At 40.7% G+C, this 23,702-nt stretch overlaps 1 protein-coding gene across 2 annotated transcripts in view; it reads right to left on the bottom strand.

Annotated features, from left to right (window-relative positions):
• Positions 1–23,702, bottom strand: part of LOC117559811 (dipeptidyl aminopeptidase-like protein 6) — a 446,505-nt gene that overhangs the window by 289,271 nt on the left and 133,532 nt on the right. Inside the window, exon 1 of one of the 2 annotated variants that reach the window (XM_034236502.1) lies at positions 21,809–21,900. The exons of the other annotated variant lie outside the window; for it this stretch is intronic. The gene's annotated coding sequence lies outside the window, so the exon portion shown is untranslated. Of the gene's footprint in view, positions 1–21,808; positions 21,901–23,702 lie in introns of those variants that run through there. 2 annotated transcript variants of the gene reach the window in all.

Genomic DNA, 23,702 nt, shown 5'->3' with positions numbered 1-23,702 from the left:
TGCAGCTTTTTTTTTAAACAGGCTTGAGTTAAGAAGACTTCATTTTATTTTCGAATTGACTTGCATTTCTATTAACCTGTTAATGCTGTTTATGAAGGCTCAAACTTGCTTTAATATACACCTGTTGCGTTAATACATTCACAATAATTGTCAGTATAACAGCATAGTCATCATAAACTACCCTCTTAAACCTTTCACTTTGTTGCTCTGAGTTTCCCTCAATCACCTTTTTTGTGCACAAGCATGAAAATGACCAGTATTGGGGGCTACAAAGTACTGTGTTACAGTAATCAGATTACATTTGTCTGTAACGCAGTTAGCGGTTTAACGGTTAAGCAGAAACTACATTGGAGTTACTAAGCACGAAATTATCTCGTTATTTGCGTTACTTTAAGGTCGACTATCTTCATAACGGAAGGAAAGAAAAATAAATCAAACCTCCCTTTTCGCTTATGTTACACTCACGAGTTCATGGATAAGGGGACGGAGCAAAAACGTCAGAGACACATAGCAGAGATAAACAGGCTTGTCATACATCGTGGAGGAAATTTTGCCTGGTTCGACGGTGGAATCGCCATGTTCCCAAAATGTATTGAGTGTCCATTAGTTGATGCAAAATATAATAAGTAGTCACATAATCCTGCTTGATGTCATCAGTGATGAAATCACAAACGACTGCAGGGTTACCTCCTCCGCTACGGCCTAATCTCCGATGAACAATACAGATTCATACCAAACCACAGCACAGAATACTTCCTCACAGTTCAGTCCCAGCATTTGAACAACAGCATCAAAGGCGATACAGTTTGCATTGTTTGCTGGATATTAGGTGCCTTTATAACTAGGCATGGCAAAAAAGGCAGTTTTGATAAATTCACGACAAAAGGCTTAAACTGGAATACCATTAGAGTATCAAGGTAGCAACAGCTCAGACCGTTTGGGATCAGTTCAAGTCACAGAAAGACCAAATACTGTAGAGGTGCCCCTGAGCGTGGCGCCAAAACATAATGGCTAACAACTGCTCCTAAAACAAGGATGGGTCAAATGCAGAATCCTGGAGCGGCAATAACTCAATCTGTAGGGAATTGGCTTCGAACTGAAGAGTCGCCGGTTCAAGTCCCAATCTTGAACTTCTCCCTGGCGCCGGACAGACTGGTCTCTTCGCTCTAGCACCTCATAATGCATGTGCATGTGTGCCCCTAACCTGTATTCCTGTGTATTTGTACTGTAGTTCCCCAAGGAAATTAACAAAGGTTCATCCCAATAGGTCTATCTCAGCCATGCTTTGTTACTCCCCAGGGCTAACACCAAATGCCTTGTCAGGAACTTTCACCACACTGCTAGAAAAACAGGGAGCAGAATTCCATCCGCTGTCCTCCGAGGCATCACATTAGGTAGTGTTCATGCCTTCAAGAAGACATTGAATCAGCAAAAACAATTCATCTTCAAACTCCTGAGTAGCTACAGAACAGTAACAACATTGTAATATTAAAAGCCTTCTAGCATGTGGTCAAAAACCCTTAATTTGTCAAACTGGGGCCTGTACTCTGAAATAGGACTGTGTTAGGGGTGTAAGTGTAACGGTTCACAGAATACCTAGGTTTGGGGGTCACGGTTCGGTACGGGTTCGGTACAACAAGAAAAAGCAAAAAAAAGTCCCAAATGTATAATTCCAGGTGTGTTTTTATTTATTTTGAACATTAGTGCAAGTTTCAGTTTAAAAATAAGGAACTTTAACATTTTGAATAATTAACTTTATTACACAATTAAAAACAAACCACAAACAATACCACACACACTCAGATGTCCATATTATCTATAATGGCTGATGTCAAACAAAAAGGTTCAATAAGCTGTAAAACTAAAAAGATTGTCTTGAAAATATTACAAAATAAATAATAAGAAAGTGTTTAAATCACAATCAATAAAAGCTGGGATCCTCTACTATTGCATAAGGGCGCAGCATAGCCGTTGAAATATATATGCCAAAAGCTTCCATTACTTCTTTTGGTCTCTCGGCTTTCATGTAAGCTGTTGAACTGCTGTTGTCTTTTGCCAAATCTGGGTGATGTCTTCTGATATGATTTAGCATGTTTGGCATGTGTTACCATTAGCATACCGCAGCACTGTCGAACAACGCCAACACACCGTCCTCGTCCGATCCTCCACTCGCACTCCATCGTTGTTGGGATACAGGGAACCCGAAGTGTTCCCACACAGCTGATTTAAAAGAAGCAGGTGGGTCTTCTAGCTCCTGTGTGTTATCTGAACTCGCAATACTAACGTTTCTTCTTCTTTTATTTTGTTCGTTTTGTTGTCGTGTTTTCTTCTTCTTCATTTGTTATTTAAGGGCGGCTGGCAAACAGCTTTTAGGCGCAATACCGCCCCCTGGATTATATAAGTGTAATGGATACTGCCCTGAATGACAGACTTTTCTCCCACTCGTAAAAAAAGGAGTATAGAGTGGCGAAGTCATGCCCATCTACTTTCGGTCCATGGGATCTTATTTTTGAAAAATTATGTATTGAAGTCAATGGAGAGAGAAAACGTATCTTTCGATCCCGTTTGAATTGTACCACGAATTACACATATGATGTTTGTCAATCTTAAAAAATAATTTCCATGTCAAAAAAGTCACAGTTTGTCGTAAAACTGTTGAAATATAAGACTATGAAAAATACGCAACTAGAAAGACTACAAATCCCAGAGTTGAGTAAGTGATGTCACAATTGTTTTCCTCCGCTAAATATAAGAGATAGTTAAGATAACTTTAACAAGATGCCTGTGTGCTTAGTACCAGGTTGTTATCATACCAGCAATGGGTCTTGCTCGATCTTTCGCTTCCCGTCTGATGAAAGGACCAGGAGTGGCTGGATCAAGTTAGCTACCTAGCTAGTAGCAAACACGTTAGTTAGCATTAAAGCCTTGTCATTTTTATTAGCCTTAACATGAAGTAACATTAAGTAACCCAAAATGTTAAACAGTAAGAGTAGTAGTCACACACACACAGAGCAGAGCTTGAATGAAACACAGAGATCCAGAAGTAAGCTACTTGTACTCACGAGGCTAAGCTATTATGTGCAGAATCCCTCTCGCTTTCAGGTGGTTTTGAGTGTCCACACGTGGACGTTTAAGGACTAAAAAACGATAAATTTTTCACTTTGCTGTTAGCAAATAATTTGGCGCTCTAGCTAACAGGAAGTCAATCAAGTGTCACAAAGTAATTTAGCTTATGGGTAGGTCAAAATCGAATGGGTGCTGGCCACTGGCCTAATCATATCACCTGTGTTGGCTTTATGTTTTTGGTCAAAAATGTGTTTGTTTCACATTTGCATTGATGTAATCAATAATTGTTCTAATTGAATTTAATAAAAATAATAATTTTCGAAAAAAAAGAAAAACACATATTTCTTGGGGGTGCTTAGGGGGTGCTTCAGCACCCCCTAGCTCACCCCTGGCACTGCCCCTGCTTACACAGTACACAGTTGATCCTGAGTCCTATCAGTTCAAGTGTTTCATAGTTAGCTTAGCTAAGCATCAACCTAGCACTGAAATATATGGATGTTATGTGACAGTATGTCTGAGAAAAAGTCGGCTGAAATGGTTGCATAGTTGCCACTGCTTTACGTGTCGACAGCATGTTTGAATGTATTTGCAGCAGTAAATGTGGCTGTTTGGCCACTGACGTTGCCATAACAACACCTGCATTTAAATGTGCAAACTCTTTTTGAGACAGATTTGTGCATGAAATTATAATTCTTCTGAATGATATTCCTAATGACAGCTAGTTTATATGTGAACATTATGAGATGGACAGCCAGAGAGAATACATGGAAAACAGTTATGAAATACTATATGACAGTAAAACAAGAATACCGTTTAAAAGGGGAGTGATTTGTTAAATATAAGAAAAAGAAAATCTGCTTACAGTTCTGTTTCATATGGGTGTTGAGAGATGCATCCATAGATCTCTTCATTTTGCTCTCAAAGTGCACCAGATTGATGCTTTTAACTTAAATATTTAAATTTAAGTTAAAAAAATTGTTTTATTTTAATTTGTTATTTTAACTGAGTGTAAAATAAATATTTTAACTCATATATACAGTCAAAAGAAAACACTTAACATTTCTAAAAGGCACTTGTTTGTTCTTGCTCTACCCTGTTAAGGGAAATGCCAAACAAAAAACAACAGGCTGCTATTCTACTGTACTCCACGACTTTTTCATAGAAAACACATTGATCTTTGCTATTATTTTTCTGTGCTTCTTTCTGCTTTACAATTCTATTTTGTGGTTTTAAAAATAAATAAATAATTGAATTACCTATATTATGGAAAATAATACAATTTGTATGTGGTGCAAACACTTAGAGAAGAGTTGAGTCAAGATATTTAGAGAAAAATAAAGACAGATTCCAACAATTCAGTCTTAAAAGGTACAACTCCTGAATATAGCTCCATCAATACAGACATTGCCAGTGTACACCGCAGACACCATAATGTGTGTTGGGTTACCATTGACTATATCCTCAGTGTGGTTGAATATACAGTGTATATAAATACTGTATGAGGCTATAAAGCACCTTGTCTGAGTGGGTCATAAATGACTTGTAGGCTACACATTAACTCTCCATGCTATACCAGCAAAGTTATGGCCTCGAGCTCAAAACAGGAGATAGGACAACACCCTATAGCCCTCACAGCTGAAACATGATCAATGTTTTTGCTGTATGAATGTTAAAGAAGTTTTATAGAGTAATGTTTTGTTGCCATTTACTGAATATCATCGTGTCACAATGAGGCATGGATATGTTGATATTTAACATGATAGTAATCTTAAATTGAAACAATACCAATATGATATTAGAAAATATAGGGGTGAGTGGGGTAAATTGAGCCAGTCTGCATGTTGACCCGCCTCCTTTATCTAGGCAACTGTGCACATGTGTTGTCACGTGACCCTAAATTCAGGAAGCACCCATAATTGATTCTCTCCATCACAGCCATTTGGTTATCACCCAGGTTGAGTGGTAAATGTGTTTTTTTCATAATAAACCATGTTTTGCTTGTCAGGTATAATTACTGTTACGTCAAACCAAATCTATCCAGGTCTTAAAAGATGTATCATATACATGTGTGTTATTTAGCAAGGTGTACAACCATGTGAATCATTTAGCTAAAGATTAGTACTATGCATGAATAAGCTAGACAGTTTTTTTGCCAAAAAGTGGCTGTGGGGCAAAGTGAGCCACATGCTGTGGGGTAAACTGAGCCAGTGGTACAACTTAACCCCCCATGAGGCCCTAAAGTTAAGTTAGTGTCTGTAGTATAAAATGGTATTTCAATGTAGTTTAACACAACTCATTCTTACTTGCTTAGAGGACAACACAAGTACAAATTGGCTCATCTTACCCCACTCTCCCCTATCAAATAAATATCAATACTGCAATGTAAATGTCATTAACGTCAGGCCCCAGTAGTGAATATGTTAACTACTGCTACTATTGTAATTGCCATGACATTTTGCACTAAGCTAGTGGTTCTCAAACCTTTTCTGTCAGGCACCCCCAACACAAATAGTCACGTAATGGGCAAAGTTAACATTTATTAAAATACATCAATATGAACGTGAGCATTCCTTTGCTAGAACAGTGATAATAAAACAATGCTCCATAAATCTGTGTGGTCAAAAAATAAATACATAATACAATTGTGTAATCCCTTTGCTTGAACAATAAGTTATAATACTTTGCCACTTTGCAATCTGTGCAAAAAAATGAAAAGAAAGAAAATGCTGATATTTGGCAAAAAAGTGTGTCTTATCGCAGCATTAGTGGCTGCAATGAGCCTGTTTTGCACTGCACATTTCTTCAAAATGGGGTTGCAGAGCTCGCGGCATTCCTCTGTCCGAGATACGCCTCCTACACACTCATAATAAACCCATGAGTGCCGTTATAACGCCTCGTGTGGACAGCACTGCACACACCTCCATCCATCCCCTGAGCGTGTCAGCCTCATGATGAGAGCTGGAGTGAGACGCAGCGTGTGTGTCCCCGCGCAGCCCTTTCGGTCCAAGCACACCTCGGGTTGCCTCACGGGCAGCGCAGGAATCCCGAAACACAGGAAATAGCGTTTGGATATTTCCTGGCTCCTCGCATTTTTTGTGTATAGAAGGCTGGAGCCACTACACAGAGGAGGGATGAGAGTGTGTTTTCCTCTGGACGACCTGCTATTTGCTGGCTCGCTCCAGGGAGGAAGTCGCTTTACAGACGGTACATCTCGTATCGCATCTGTCAAAGCCTGGGTTTCATAATGAATTGGAAGAAAAGCTGTCCTCTTCCCTCTCAGACAAACGTTTATCTGGAGTGGAATTAAACTCAGCCAGCAGCAGAGCGCGGCTCTCGCGGCAGTGAGTGAAGAAACTGACAGCTCTCCTCTGGCGTGTCACAAACCCGCACAGCCCTCTCCGTGATGCAGCTGCTCGGCGTTGGCGTCAGCTGCTCACGTGGGGATCCCCCTGGGTCTCCCCCACAGGTGGAGTCTCCAGAGGTGGTTCATTCGCTGCAGAAGCCTGCTGTTTTAACCTATTGGTTTATAAACTGCAGAGCTCGCGGCATTCCTCTGTCCCAGATATGCCTCCTACACACGGTCATAATAAATCCACGAGCACCGTTATAACGCCTCGTGTGGACAGCATACACACACCTCTCATCCTCTGGGCGTGTATGCGCCTCATGATGAGAGACGGAGTGAAATGCAACGTGTGGAAACTCCCTCGCAGCCCTTTTGCCTCACGGGCAGCGGCGGCGATGGCGTGGCTCGTCACCATGACGACCATTACGGCACATCACAGAGAAGCCTCTCCCCCCAGCAGTTCCATGGGATACAAGAAACACTCCTGTCATCCCAGGAACAGTGTCTTGCGCGGTTTTTACCCCCGCTGTTTTTCTAAATCTCGGAAAAGAACGGGGGAGTCGCCCCGTTGCTGTACAATCAAACATGTGTTGATTTGCACAGACAACAGGCCACGGCTATGGAAGCAGCCTACCTCAATCGCCAGGGAGGAGTACGATCTGCGCAGCTTCTGAACGCAGCCAGGCAGCTGCTGTTCTGGGCGCGCACACACGTTGCTCTCCATCAGAGCAATGTATATTCCCGGCGAAATTAACAGAGGGGCTCGCAGAACGCAGCAGCCGTTGTATGCGAGGAGTATGGAGACTCAGACCTGTGTCACGCACACTGGCGCCTCAGTGGGATTTGGCTTTGGAGTTACGCACACTAAAGCAAAGCCCCATTTGAAGCTGATCAGGTTCCCCTTAAACTGTTATCAGTCAAAGTAGTACTGCTTTTGGCTCTATCAGAGAAAAGGGTGAGTGATTTGTCTGCTCTCTCTGTGGTTCCGTCATGTCTCCGGATCCAAGGAGATGGCAGTTCAACTGTTTTACGCCCTAACCCGGCTTCATGCCTAAGGTCATCACAACTCTTTTAGGTCAAGAGTGATCACCCTGGCTGGCTTATTCCCCCCTCCTTACAGGTTGGAGGAAGAAGCCACGTCTCATCTCCTCTGTCCTGTGCGCGCGCTGTCTTGCTATGTGGCGCGTACGGCGGCCTGGTGCCGTTCTCAGCGCCTGTTTGTGCGCTATAGAGAGCGCTCGATATGGCAGCCTCTGTCTGCACAACGGCTGTCACACTGGCTGTGTGAGGCTGTGTCACAGGCATATGTCTCCTCTGGGGTGGAGCCCCCGGAGAACATCAATGCGCACTCCACCAGAGGAATTTCCTCCTCCACGGCTTTGCACGGAGGAATGTCAGTGAGATATTTGCACTGCTGCATATTGGTCTTCCCCCTGTTAATTTATTCATTTTTATTTGAGGGATGTCTCCCATTCCTCTCTGACACACCCTGTACTGGGTGTCCTGTCGGAGTGATTGACATCAGCGAGCCAGCTGTGCGCCTCTCTCCTGCCTCTCAGCACGCGGAGAGTGGCCCTTTTTCCCTCTTATAGGAGGGATGTTCCTTTTTCCTCTGACACACTTTGTACGGAGTGCCTGGTCAGAGTGAGTGACGTCAGGGATCCAGCTGGGCACTCTCCTATCTGTCTGACACGCAGAGAGCTGATGTTCCCCCTCTATGATCGCTGGGCAAGGTGGGACCTTCGTCTCTACTTTCTCACAGCGGCTGGTATGTATTGTTCCCAGCCTTCACCCCGTCGGGAAGATAGGCATGTTTTGCTATGTTCCAGGGACGGTGATGCGCCATTACGCATGGCACAACAGGCAGGGGGTGTTATTGAGCAGGTGTGTCTGTGCTTCTAGTGCCGGGCAGACCCAGTGGGGCGCAGACTACATCATGCTTCGCCCTTAACCCAATAGCGATAGCCTTAGAGGGCGAAGCCATATACGAAATAGAACTAAGGTTACCTATAACCCCAGCTTCTATGAGTAAATGGCGCAGCCCTCTAAGTTCTGGGCCCCACTGGCTCTACGAATAGCTGAAGAAAAGTTATTTTGTATGGGAGCAGATTGCCGGGCCTCCTTCCTATTTATACCGGAAGGAGGCCCGAGGGTGGGGCCCACCTTGCGGGTGGGCGTGGACTACAAGTTTTCAGTGCTGCGCGGGGGCGCAGTGGGATTACCCAATAGCGATAGCCTTAGAGGGCTGCGCTATTTACTCATAGAAGCTGGGGTTACAGTAGGTAACCTCAGTTGTTGTTGCAACAACAACAACAACAACAACAACAACAACAACAACAACAACAACAACAACAACAACTGCAAGATGAAGATGTGTGAATTTAAATAGGCAAATCAGAAACCCTAAAATAACAAACATATTGTGGGATGATACTTGTTCTGACAACAGAAGAAAGGCTTCTGTAAAACAGCCTCTAATACAGCCTCTGGTTCTGTATACAATGACAGTGGGGGGTTAATATGTCAGAATAAGAAAAGGATATTGTGGTGAAATGACTGAGATGGGTGGGGAAGTTACAGATTCCATTAAAGAACAGAAAAGAATGAAGGAGATTGTAGATAACAGACCGTTTGAAACACTTTTCCTAAAATTAATGAAGAGCAAATGCTGAGTGTAATCCCTGACTGGCCACTCTTTTAGTGGGAAATGCCAGGTAAGGTTTTTTGTTTTGTATTTAAAAAAGGAAACATTAAAGGTGGGGTATGTAATTTATTTCAGAAACACTTTTTGTTATATTCCATGGAATGCTCTCAACATCCCGATAGCAATGAATATATTAAATGCTTTGACAATAAATACATAAAATATGTGGAAGCTGTAGCACTGTAAAAAGCATGACCAATCATTTTAGCCAGCCCGGCTAAAATATCTGGATGGCCTACCTGCCTGTCAGCCTTTCATCTGTGCACAAACTTATCTCGTGCCCTCATTGGCCATGTGCGCGTTTGTGTGTATTGGAGGAGGGGCTCTGTAAGGAAGTGGCAGATTTGTTCCGGTTGTGTATTTTCAAATTCTAGCGCACTCAAGCTGGTTCCTCCAAAATTACCTACCCCACCTTTAACATGTGGAAATATGTTGCAAACATATTGACCTATACTGATATTGAGGAAAGTTGTGCAGAGAAAAAAGTCAGAAGGTCAAATGACAAATTTAAGATTCATTTTGTGAAATTGCAAAAGTGGGAAATATAAACTACATATGAAAACTTCAAATAGAACATTTTATTTGTATTTTATTTCTGGTGAATTACAATACTCCATTATTGGGTGAAATGCATTTTTAACTTGAGATATAAAGCAACATGTAGTAGCATTTAGGTCTACAACATACTGAGCAAAATAAATCTACACAATACATTGCTTTACAATGTTAAACATGCTCTTTCCTAGTCTAGTGAATTTCCATCTAGCCAAATAGCCTTTTGTTGATGCTAAAAGCAGGAAACAATACATGTACTCCTACTTGAGAGCAGGAAACAAAAACACCAGGTCTGCATACTGTTGATATCTGTAGCAATCAAAGTTTGCCATCTGTGAATAAAGGTATACATTTTCAGAATAATTTGTACGTTTTCAGTCCTTAAAAAATGACTTATTCCTTTAAGGTGATAGGAAAATGTGTTCTTTAAAAAAAAATGTTTTACCCTTTTTAGATTTTGGAAAACGCAGAAATGTTAACCATGACCATCCAAACGAGCTAAAGCAATCTAAGTCAGATGGAATCAGGAGCCAGGAGCCAGTTGTCCGTGCAGACCCGTCCTGATTGACACTCAACAGATTGGAGCCAAGTGGGGTGGAGCACTACATACTGCAGATCAAATAGTGGAGAGTAAAGGGCGAAAGTATAAGATTTGGAGAGTTTAGTCTGCGCACACATGATGAGTGATGGAGATTAAAGTGAAGCAAAAGCTCCCGGGCTTGAAAGGTGGCAAGATTGATGTAGGCTGGAAGAAAAGAAAGCAAAGCTACACCAACGATGGGAATCAAGACACAGTCCCGATTTAACTCCAGGTTTCATTCTGAGAAGCAACCCAGTCAAGGTGCCTAAACCACTGGCATCTGTATTCAGGGTTAGACTTTAAGCAGCAAGAATCCATCTTTGCTCTTTCAAAGCCATCGTCCTGTGGTAATGCAATATTGACTTGCTAATTGACTGGCTCCAGCTGGGGCTCCAAACACCCTGTGTAGCATTTCGGTCGTACCCCTAGACACGCATCAAGTTTCATTAGGGTTCTCACCTCTCCTGGGATAACCTTTAAAGAAATGGACAAACTTTAAGGCTGGCTTCTCTCCGAGGCGAGTCTGATCTGAAGGATACTTTTCAAAGGGAAAATAAGTTGGTCTTTTACAGGCTCCTTAGTTTGCTGGCAGTGATAAGGACAAGTCTTTATCAGCAAGATGAGAAAGCTCTTAAGACAAAAGTAAAGCTTCATAACATCATTTTAAAGCTGTTAAAGGAACAGGTACTTGTCAGGGAATAATTTGCCCTGCATGTTATCCTTAGCCCTCTGACGCAGATGCCCAATCTTGAGCAGCTGTTATCTCCCTTAAGCCCCTGTCACACTGTCCTGAAATTGACACCCGATGGACAGACGATAAAGGAAATGTTCAAATTCGGCTCTGATCGTAACAACATCGCGCCATTCGTGAGGGCATCTTAAGCCATCGTATGACCGTCGGTGGAGTTTCTCAGGCTCCGGCAGCAACTTCGTGAGCGGCAACTTCGTAAGGCACTCGTGAGGGCATCTTGTCGAATCGTGTCATCTTCGTGTTATCATCGGTGCCATCGGGCATCCGCCCTCACTCTGATTGGGGCGAATGCCCGATGGCACCGATGATAACAACATGCCCTCACGATGGCCTTACGAAGGGCAAAATTGACACACGAATTCAACACGAAAATGAACCTTCGCAAGGTCCTTCGGCAATTTTTTGGCATGCCAAAGATTTTCCCACCGCTCACGAAGTTGCTGCCGGAGCCTGAGAAACTCCGCCGGCGGTCATACGATGACTTAAGATGCTCTCACGAATAGCCCGATGTTGCTACGATCAGAGCCGAATTTGAACATTTCCTTTATCGTGTGTCCATCTGGTTGTTTTATTGCACAACAAAATCATGTAAACATATTATGTAAATATTAACCCAATTTGTGTTCTGTGAAACTGAAAAGGATATAATATATTATTTTGAAGGAGAGTTGACAGGAAGTTGTTGTTGCTATGGAAACAACATTACGGAGAAAACGTAATATTTTCTACATAAAGACGGATAAAGTAAAGAACAAAGTCTGAAGATATCAGTACAGTATCATACTGTAGTACTGTAACATAATTGTTTTTGTTACTTTCGTTGCAGTTGTATGTCTTAAATGTAATGTAAATGTTGCCTTCGTGTGTGGTTCGGGGCCATCTTCGTGCGAAATTCACAATTCCATATTCGTGTGTCCATCGGGTGTCAACTTCGGGACAGTGTGACAGGGGCTTTAAGGAGAGGCTGCCCTAGCATTTTGTTGTTGTTACCAGTTTATGACTGTGCAACTCTCAGTTAGAGATAGTTATTGTTGTGGGACACCTGGAACACATCTTTCTCGGGGTGTAGATGACCCCGAGCCATAAGCGACAACAAATGTGATTCAGTGTCCCTGAGCTGTTTAGTCTATCTATTATTACACTCTGAACTAGTTAAAACGTCGAACTACAGAAGGGTTCTTCAAAATGGATTTGGCATCTCTACCGTGTGGTCAGATCGTGGCCCGTGACATGTCTTGTGAATTCTCCGGCCGAAGCTCCAAATAAACCATCAGTGTTTGCCATCAAAGCTCCAGCTCTCCATCGTGTCTCTTTGAGTCCTGACTCCTATTGATTCAGAAGTTTACCCCACAGTACTTTTTATAAACACCAGTAACCTATGAGCTATCATTTTTTCTTTCAATTGATAGATAGAAGATATAACACCAAGGGCAACCATGTTTCTATTTAATCTTAACCAAAGCTCTATAATGCATTATTTTGATTACTTACTATACTATAAATCTGAGAAAGCTTTCATTATGCACGTTATATTCACTTACAGGCAATATTTTCTTCACAATGCATACAAGACATCTTAGCTGTTTCACGCACATACAATATGCACATAAACGCAGAAGCTCCTTTCCATCACTTGGAATCGGACTCACCCTCCACAATTTCTTGGCCGACTCCACCCTAGAGGGTTTCCTATGAAGGCCCAGCGGTGTCCCCATTCCATGATCAAACATCATCTCCAAACAGTTCGTGGCAACTTGGTACCTACTCGCTGCCTGCTTACCACTTTTTGTCCCAAAGAGGCTGTAGCTGCTCTTCCAGCAAACCACTGCCTGCTTTGACATCCCACTAGCCTCTCCCATTTAAGAAGCAGCTGCCACGCCCAGAGCCATTACACTGTGTATTTCCCAGCAACTGCATAGCAAACAAAAACAACCGCAAGTCCCTCTGTCTCCAAACACTGCTGCATGGACTACACATTAGTGTCCTAATGGAGGCCGGAAACAGTCGCTGCCAAGATTAGCTTTCACTTTCTGCTCAGATGCAACCTACACCAGGAGAGTCCTCATAAACAGCAACTTAACACATTGAAATTTCATGATGCTTCCCCTTATTAGCGCAAGAACACGATAAGAGGTCTTAAGCTAAAGAGCGAGAGGAGTTGAGAGAGACAGATGCAGCGGGAGTGTAGAGGGGTGATGGAGGGTGAACAGATGTAATTCAGCACCGCCATACAGTATGAGATGCCATTGAGGGAACAATCAGTGCTAAACTGTTTATTCAGCCATTACAGCCACAGCATGATCGGTGTACCCACGGGTAAATGGCTGATTTGAGATCATACAGTAAGTCTGCAGTTGGGAGTGTGGTGAGTGCACTGAAAATGTGTCAGTAAGAAACAGTCTTAGAGTTTGTTTCTGTTTTTCTATGTTTTTTTATTTTTATTTGTATGAGTTTCAATCACTGAACATTATCTTTATAGCATCAACACAGCAGTATACAGGGATAGACAAATGAACTAAATCAGGCCTAATTTAAAGACACAATATTAAGTATATAAATAACTAAACAAACGTTCTACCTATTCCCTTAAGATACAAGTTGTTGTAAATACCATATGATGAATGATGTATCATCACCGAAACTAGATTTGAAATCACATCAAATAATGCATAAAATCCTTGAAGAAACACTCACTTAAAATCTTCCCTTATTTTCTTTATTAAGGAAGCTGCAGACATGATACATCTCATCAGATAAAATAAAAGCAATTCCATCCATCCATACCAACAACATATCTCTCTCATAGTGGCAAGGCCAATAAAATAGGACAAATTTGTATTTAATGTTGCCCATCTGTAAGAGAAGTGACTCTTGTCATTTTCATAGACTAGAAGGCACTTTTTCACTTTTCCAGTGAAAGTGTGTGTGCAAAATGTGTGGGTGTGTACACAATTACAATTTGCCCACTTGAGAACTTATGTATTGTAGATAATAATGAAACCCTACACACATTCACTCAAAGCAGAGATTTGTATCAGCTGCCCACACATGCACAAAGGTTGGTTATCAAGCTAGAGCAGCCAATTCAGGAGCACTTTGCTATCATTAATCTGCAGCAACCCTTTTGATTTTTAAACACTGCAGATCTATTTTATCAGACTTTTGGTCCGCGGAGGCTACATAAATTACAAAAATAAAACAAATGTTAATCATTTTCCAACTTATAACCCCTTCTAACTAAATGTAACCGACACACACACACATATATATATATCCAGTCTAAAAAGCAAAGATAGTCACAATAAAGAAGTAATAAAACAAGTGTTTTACAGTTTCTCTTGGAATTATGCGGTGCTAAATGTGCTTTGTATAGGCTAATGGAACTCATTTTGGGAAGAATAATAAATGAAAAAATAAAAACATTTATAAATATAAGATGCCAAGTCACTTGAAAGCAGAGCCTGTAATTCATAAAAATCTAAATTGACTCTGAATTACAACCTGCAATCTATAGTGATTTTGGCAACAATTGGTAAAATACTTGCAAGATAAAGGCACACTGCCTTCACTCTAAAAGTGTATTCTTATTTAGTTCTACAGCATATAGAGTTGAACATTTGAGCTACTATTAGCTAACATTAGCCACCGAGAGCTAGTGGTCATACCATACCAAGTAAAGCCCCAGCAGCAAAACATTGGTTGTAATGATTTGAGAAATACTGTGTTTCAATTCTGCAGGAATCGTAAGAGGAATAAGGTGTTATGCATCTTTCAAAGGTGTTTTCATCAGGATGTATATTGGACTTACTGCATGTAAAAAATGACAGATCAATTAGCCATTGCATTTCTGCAAAGGTTGTTTGGGAGCATACCATTAAGCACAGCTATCATTGTACTGCAGAAGAAGAACAGTGGTGTTGGTTTGTTGTTGTAACGTATGTCACTGTAGCTCTACATGTAGGCCTAGGTTGATGATGTATTATTATGTATCCCATTTATTGTATTTTGGCAACAAATGACATGGAGTGTAGAGGGATTACAGCATGACAAAAAGCTCAGAGCAATTACTCAGTTTATCTGACATACATTGAAGGCATCACTAACATAATGTTTAAGCATGTTCAGCACATCCATATCCACACACCAAATGCCAATTGAAGGCTCCTCTATCTTCTTGACCAACAGGACAGTTCAGTATTTATTAGTGATGTGTATAAATCAGGATGTGTCCAAACAATTTCATCCAAGGCCTTTACCAGACAATGCAATGCTGACAAACAGTGACAGTTAAACGGTGCAGGCTGCATTCTGCTACTATATGGTTGACAGCCCCTGAAATGCATTACTAATGGATCAGATGGAACAAAAAAGACAAACTATTGCAGGGGGAGGACCCCTACCTGTCTGTTTGACTAGAGGGAGGGAGATGAGAAATACAAATAAGGGCTGAGTGAGAGCGAGGAAATAGAAGAAAGTGTATTTAAGGGAGGGGCAGCAATGAAAGAAGAGTGCACAGAAGCGGGAATAGAAGGGAAAATAAATAGGAAACCTGGAGAAAAGGACATTTTTGAGAAACTCAGAGGCACTTTGGAGGGACAGTGCAGCGGCCATTGGGACGAGATATTCGTTGGGATGGAGGGGAAGAGTTAGGTGTTTTTTCCTTCAACTCCTCTGAGGTATTACCACAACAGAAAGAACAGAAACTAGAGCACTATGGAAGTGTTATAAATGTAATGTCTGCACATTTTCTGTAAGATCAAAAGGTGACAGGAAATCACATCCTCAAGGCCAAAAACAGATTCAAAGGCAGAGAACAGATCTATGCAAGTGAACATTTTGTATACAGAACACACACATGCCTCTTCATGCCTTCATGTTTCACGCTGTGCTACTGTAAATTGCTCTACAATTTGCACAAAGCTCAATTATTCTCTAACTCTATAAATAGGAGTAATATGTCTCATTGTGTTTAAAATCCGCGCTCCAGAAGTTTCCCTTACAGTTAGGATAGATAATACGTACTCTTCAGATAGCAAATTACAGAATTGTATTTGATTTACCATCTAACTCTTAGAAACATCCTAATATTATCTTTTAATAAAACATTAAGCTGCTTTTCCATCCCATTACTTAGGTGTAATGAGAGACCATCTGCTATCCCATTAAATCTGTCTGCAAATGGCCAAAACAAAGAATGTATTTTCTTTGCCACCTCTGGCCAGAAGACAGATTCTTCTTTTGTTGTAATATTGCTCTTATCACAAGTGTTATACAGTATTATAATATTACAAGGTATAAGTGTTTGTCAACCACATTAAACTAAAAGCTGCTCCACTAAAATAAAATCTGCTCAATGAGTGTAGGATAACCCTGGCCTTGAGAATTATTAGCCATAATGGCATAATAATCGTTGACAACAACATGTCACTTACACTAATTATGTCCTCAACAGTGAATACACAAGGTCCTCAATTAATTAATTAATAAAGCAGAAAAAAAATACATCTTTATTGAAGAATAAAATGTTTTTCTGTCTTTTCACAACAACATCAAAGAGTACATACACAGAAAATGAACTCATTTCGAAAATATGTCATTACTATTCTTTGACATGATGTTTCTATTTCTATTGTTCAAATTATTATTTTTGCCCATACATCATAAATAAGTATCATAAATCTATCGATCATAAATCTATGGATTAGATGTATGGTTCGAAAATTATAAAAGTAGGGTAGACATGTGGAGATTATTAGCCGACTGAACAAAACGTGATCCGTCTCTTCACGTGTGTGTCAACCAAAAACACTATTTAAATCAACCTTAGGTAATGTTGGTTCATCATTTGTGTACCGTTTGTACAGAAATATTTCATAATAACATTTAGAAATGTAGCTATTTAATATTTGTACCAAGACACATGCAGTTATATCTTGGTGTCTCCATCTCAATGGACTTTCCAAATGTTGGACTCTGTGAGGCAACAGCATGCAAACAAAGAAAGAACATTTAGAACAGCTAATAACTGAATGTGCTTCTGTTGCTGTAGTTTGCCAGGGCTGGGGGATTTGCATTTGTTTATATCATCTGTTAAATAGGATATCTTGTGAAAATTGGAAGACATTTCTGTCGGATAGAACATTAATATTGGACCAGTTCCATGTTCCATGACAATGTTTTTCAATGGTAAATGCAATTGTCTTTAATGACCCATGTAATAACATCACATGGCAGATATCATTGTGGTCGAAGGTTGAAGTTACATAAGGTGATAAGCAGTGTTGGGAGTAACGCGCTACAAGTAACGCGTTACTATAACGCCGTTATTTTTGGCAGTAACTAGTACTCTAACGCATTACTTTTCAAATTCAGTAACTCAGTTACCGTTACTACATGGTGCGTTACTCCGTTACTGCGTTAGTTTTTTTATATAGTCAACAGCCAGGCGAACAGAGATGAGAACTGTACTTAAGTACAGTACTTGAGTAAATGTACTTAGATACTTCCTGTGTCACATGCGGAGACGGGCTGTGGGCGTGTTTGTGTTGTTTACTAACAAGACTATCATGGCGGCGGCGGAGCCGCAAGTCTAGTTTCTCCACCTGGAGATATTCTCATTATTTCACTTTTGTCGAGCACAAAGAAAAGAACGTTTTAGTTAACTGTAAGTTGTGTCTTGGCGGGTCAAAGATCCTATCTACTGCCCAAACCAGTAATTCAAATATCTTAAAACATCTGCAAAAACAACATGCTGGGACGAAGCTAGTAGCTAAGACCACAGAGACTCAGCCGACGCCACTCCACCTCCACCTAAGCAACAGCGGCTGGATTTTAACCAAGGGACTGCTGGCCAGGGAAAAGTCGATAAAGCCATTGCACGGCATGTTGTAGAACACATGCAGGCTATTGCTACAGTGGAGTCACTCGCTTTCAGGGAGCTAGTTAGCATGATAGCATGTCCGGGCGGCACACGGCATATGGGACGGAAAACTTGTTCCAACTACCTGGAGAAAGAATATACAAAAATGGAAAGCCAGCTAATATCGATGCAATCCAGATTGCATATAATGCATGTCAAGTTGATCAACAGATTGTATTATTATCCAATGCAATAACAGTACTGAAATGAAGGCTATAAGGGCATTAATGGGAGCCCTTTTTTCAAGTAACGAAAACGTTACTTTTCACAGTAACGCATTACGTTTGGGTGTAAGTAACTAGTAAATTAACTGCGTTACTTTTGACATGAAGTAACTAGTAATGGTAACTAGTTACTGGTTTTCAGTAACTAGCACAACACTGGTGATAAGACACATCATGGTTATGAATGGTGTGGATAGATTATACTTCAATTAGTTAAGATATGTATGGTTTAGGATAGGAAAAACATTATTAAAGGAATAGAGAAAGTTGTCAGCGCAAAAGAAAATAGGAACCATCACTAGCATTGCCTCTTTTCTCACACTGTTTCGTAACTTAGGACAAAGTAAGCAGAAACTTTTAAATACTGCAATAAACTGTAATACGGTGATAATGTAAGAAGAAATCTAGGTCTATTTTAAAGGACAGTGTTTCAAAACTATAATTAGTTCTGAAAACACATACCCCTTCATGCATGTTAACCACACTTTTCTATAGGATCCCAACAACAAGTCCTCCAACTCATACGACCAAATAGGTCGATTGTTCAAGCCCTTATTACGACCAAATAGGTAGTTTGTTCAAGTGCTTAATACAACCTATACTGTAATCACGTTTTAAAGTTTTTGACCTCTAGTGCTCCCGTTGATTGCAAACGTTACAGAGGGTCGTTTATTCACAAATAACCCTCTCTGGAAAATCCTAAATTGTAGGATAGTTTGGCCATTAAAATGCTTTTAGATTAGATTCCTAGCGAGAAGTGTATATTGTACTTTTAGAATCCACGTTCAGTGGATATATGGATCTATAGTTTGATAGATATTACGAAGATGATTTGAGGTTTCGCCAGGAGAACGTTTATATGCGGCAGCTTCCATGTAAAGTTAGCGTCAACCCTGACGGGGTGAAAACAGTATTTCCGGTCACGATGTTTTCATAATAAAACCAATGATCAAATGATTTAACAGTGATATCTGCACTACTCATCAACTCAAAAACACCAGATTATCCTCGTCAATTACACAACATTGATTGGTTTAAATTGTGTACAATGCTTTTGTATTTTCCCCCTTTGATTCGGAGAAACAAATATTTTAGGATGGCAGAAGACACTACACTACCCAGAATCCTCAGCTATCGCTTGGGACTACACCATAGAGGCTCCTCAATACTCGACTCCTCGGTCCTCCGGTAGTGACCCGGAAATGGATTGCAGCGCGCCATGTTGAAGAATCTAATTTCTCTAAATGCACATCGAGGACAGAGTATCGAGCATCGAGGAGGCTCTCTGGAGGAGCTATAACCGAGGATACACTGACGGAGCGTCCACACAGCAGCGTGCGTTGACGCTTGGAGGTGGGCGTATCTGAAGCTTGGGAATTTTTTGCGAGCAACGCGACCAACAACCAATCACATGAATCTCCTGCCCCCGACATACAAAGCAATAGCAATGTTAAAACGAAGTAAACTGGATATAAAATCCCCAAACAGGCGAAAACCTACCAGATTCACCCACTGTCTCTGCCACCTCCCTCCATGCCTCGCTCCTCCGGTTTGTATCCCGGTAGATCAACAGAGACTGATCATACAGCACCGGGTGATTCACTACCGCTATAATGAATTTTCCCTCAATTTTTTTGAATATGAGGAAATGACCTGCGTAGTCTCTCCCAGCATACACGCGGTTTGATTGGCTAGTGCTTGTACTGGCAGATTTGCATAAACGGGATTTCATTGGCTGACGCCTCCGTCGAGGCGTCAAAAGTTGAACATTGCTCAACTTTTGACGCCAGCTACGCCAGCAACGCTCCACGTCGCTTCCCAAAATGCAGTTCGGCTAAAAGTGACGTCACCCCATTCAGAGTGAATGGGCAGAAGTGTTGGAAGCTTCAACGCACGCCGCTGTGTGGACGGGCCGTGATGGTTCCTCCGCGGCTCCTCCGCGGATGCATTTCCGGGAACGGTGGAGGCGTGACGCATGGCCGGACTTATCTCAGCCAATGACAGCTCTGCATGCATCCCCTGGATATTATTTTAGTAACTGCTTTCATCGCGATGCAATGTTTACAGTGAGAACAGCTGTGAGGTCCGTGCAGAAAGCAGAGCAGTGTGTATACAGTGGCGCCTCCAGATATTTTTCATAGAAGTGGCCAAATGGGGCCACTGAAAATCTTGGGGTGGCTCACCAAAACCAATAATTTAATTGTTGTAAAAGTATAGACTAGATGAAAACAATGGCAAAGAGAATCACCTACTGATATACTTTGGTTTCTTATTTTACATTTTCTGATACTATTCATCTGAAGTGAATATAATACGGATAGTTAACATTTTACTTCAAACTACATTTAAAAGAAACTTGTTTTGTGTTATGTATACACAATATACATATGTTATATATGTTAGGTGATTTATTGTTTTGTTTTTTATATATGCTAGTTGTTCTTTCCTTTTTAAAAAGACAAATACAGCTTAATTTAAATAAGTTCCTTTATTGTAAGGCACAACATGTTCAGCATTCTCAACACATACAACACACAACAGCAACACAACATGTTCTTCAGTTATATTATGTCTCTAGGTTATAAATTGTTTTAGACTGAACAAAGCTGTTTGTGTCACACTGGGATCAAAGATGATTGACATTACTTTATTAAATCAAGTTTTAAAACATGACTATTTTTTTTCAACAGGACCCAAAAACACAAGGGGTATAAAATGGTAAATAAATACTGTAATTGAACACAAAAACACCATCTATTATTGACCTTTATAGCAAATTCAAAACATTTACTATATAAATTATACAAAACACCACCTTTTAGTATTAGACAGAAAATAGGTGACGAGACATTCTATTTTTTTAGATTAGGCCACTGTGGTGAGAGTAATACATATAGCTTGTATTCCATGTGTTTTGAAAATGTATATTTATACTTTATAAACAAACTGGTTACCCTTTTTTTAAATTAGCATACAGAACATTATGAAAACAAACTTGACTAATGGTCGGCTCATAACCTCAGAACACAGAAGAGGAAAAACTGCATAGATTCTCGTTTCATTTTGAAGGAGCTGCAGACCTAAAGTGTGTAGAAGACTTAAATGATTACAAAGGTCACAATCACATTAATAAAACTGTACTTAGGTTTTAGTTTCACTTTTACAAAACAGAGTTCCACATGTACTTTCTAGCATGTATGGCCATATCCTCACTAGCCCTATGCTGCTGTTCCCCTGCCAGCTCTGTCTCTCCTTTACTCATATTCTTCTTAAAATAAGAAGAGATGTCTGTTGACTTTCTCTTCATTTTATGCAAATTCACATTACACACAGCAGTGATTAATAGTAGCCTACGCATTACACCAGCCCAGCATACCGACATCAGCTAACGTTAGCTTAGCAAGCTAAACTAAGGCTAACTAGGATAGCCGCCAAAGTGTGTTTACAGACGAATTATAGCTGAAGTCAAGCCAGCCTTTACTGAGCCCCGAGCCTGTTTTCCAGGTCTTCCAGCGTTTTTCTCGTTGTAATGCCATTGAACACACATGTTGATCAGAATAACAGCTAAAGGTAAGCATATCTCAGTTTTTTGCTACCTAAAGCTAACACACTAAAGCTTAAAGTGTTGTGGGGCTTAACAGGCAACGAACGTATACGACTTACCTTCTAGAAGTCTGGTGGATTTTTGTCAACTCCAGTCCAGTCAGTAGAAAGAAACGTTTTGCTGCAACCTGCTGCTGTCTGTGCGAATCTCAGAGAGTGGTGCGCTGAGTATAAGAGTGTTACCATGGTAGCAGTGGGAGAGGGAGGGGCTGCAGTATGAGTGTTGGAAGCTCAAATCAAGCGACTGTATATTTGTTGTGAAATATCAGATAAAGTACTACGCATACGTAACTGGCGAGGCGGTGTGTGGTATATCAGGGTGGCCATGGCCCCCCCCCTGCTGGCACAACTGTGTGTATAATATATATCACTCAGTATAACAGGCCTACATTACTCTCTGTATTTGTATGCTGTAGTTTAGTAGATATCTACAAACAAAGAGTCGATATTTTTCTAAGACCATTTAGTGCTTCACAACAGGCGGCCCGCGGGCCATTGTTGGACCGCCAGCAATAATATTTGGCCCGTAATTTTGAGAATCAAAAATAAAATATTATTTTGATTTTTTTTTTTTTTTTTTTTACAACATAGGACCGACAGTTGCACATCAGGGTTTCCGTTAGCCGCCGATCGATCGGCCGCCGGTCATTATCGGCCGATATTCACTCTTAATAGTTTGATCGGTGCTCTCTATAAAGGCCGATCAGGAGAGCTGGATCTGATCGATATGGACATAAACGCGAGTGAAGTGTAACCGGACCCGAGAGAGAGATCAGATCAGCTGCTGAGTCTGATGGAGACACGCAGCTCTGCATGATCACCTGAAGCCCCGCCCACTGTTTAGCGAGCTGCATGAGAAACTGACGGGCTGTCAGGAGAGAGAGGGAGGGAGAGGGGAAAAGAGAGCATCCGTTTCTCCCGTGTTATTATTCAAAGTTAATGTAAACTTTTGAATAATGTACTTCATCTACTACAAGTAGTTTGTTTGAATGTAATAATTATGTTGTTTGTGGAATCATTTATTGAAAAATGAATCTGAATTTTTTGATCTGTAACCATTATAAACTGAAGCAATATAAAAATGAGCCCCATTAACTGAGTTTTAAACATCAGCATATCCGGTCCTAGTCCGGTGATTACCTGCTAACGGAAACTCTGCTACACAATTCTTATTATTATTATTGAAACATGACCGGTAAGTTTCAAATTTGTCCGGTAAAATAAATTCTGTCCTGACATATCCGCTTACATTCATAATGTCAGCGGAGGGAGGGGAAGCGGCGCTGTGGAAGAGCAGAGTGGCGAGGGAGAGCTGTCATCTTCCCTTTACAAGCTTCAAACATGTATTTATCGTGTGATTTTGGATATAAAAATGTCATATTCTGAAAGCCAAGACTTTGTTTATTTAAAATCAAACAAAACACCCGATCCCCGAAAAACTATTTTTTTACGCAAATCCACGTTTATTTTGAAATGAGCCGTTGCGACTTTCGACTGATTTCGATAGAGCGGGTCACATATGGCAAATGTGTGGTTGGGGGGAACCAGGTCAATTAAAGTAGGCTACTTATTTAACTATTAAATACATTGAGTTTGAGTAAAATACTTGGTTACTGATTAATTTAGGTTATAATATATGAAATTGCAAAGCAAAACTGCTGTAATTGATTTATTTTGTCCTTTGGTATTTTTTAAAGGTTTTCAACCTGAACCTCAAACACTCAAATAAATGCCAAAAACCCAGAGAACTTGACAATACTTATCAGAATAAAAGTATGTTAAATAACACTGCTAGTTAATAACTCTACTTTACTCAGTGGAGACTCGTCCATTGAGAAAAGGGAGGACCATCCTCCCTACAATTTCAGAGGGTTAGGGTTAAAGATTTAAAAGATAAGTCTGTTAAAATACAGATAATAGCCCTGGCTTTGGGACTGAAATGGGGCTAGAGAGG

The sequence above is a fragment of the Gymnodraco acuticeps genome, unplaced genomic scaffold (assembly GCF_902827175.1).
Source record: "Gymnodraco acuticeps unplaced genomic scaffold, fGymAcu1.1, whole genome shotgun sequence".
NCBI classification, from domain to species: Eukaryota; Metazoa; Chordata; class Actinopteri; order Perciformes; family Bathydraconidae; genus Gymnodraco; species Gymnodraco acuticeps.
The sequence above is the reverse complement of the archived record's forward strand: the minus strand, read 5'-3'. Positions and strand labels throughout refer to the sequence as shown.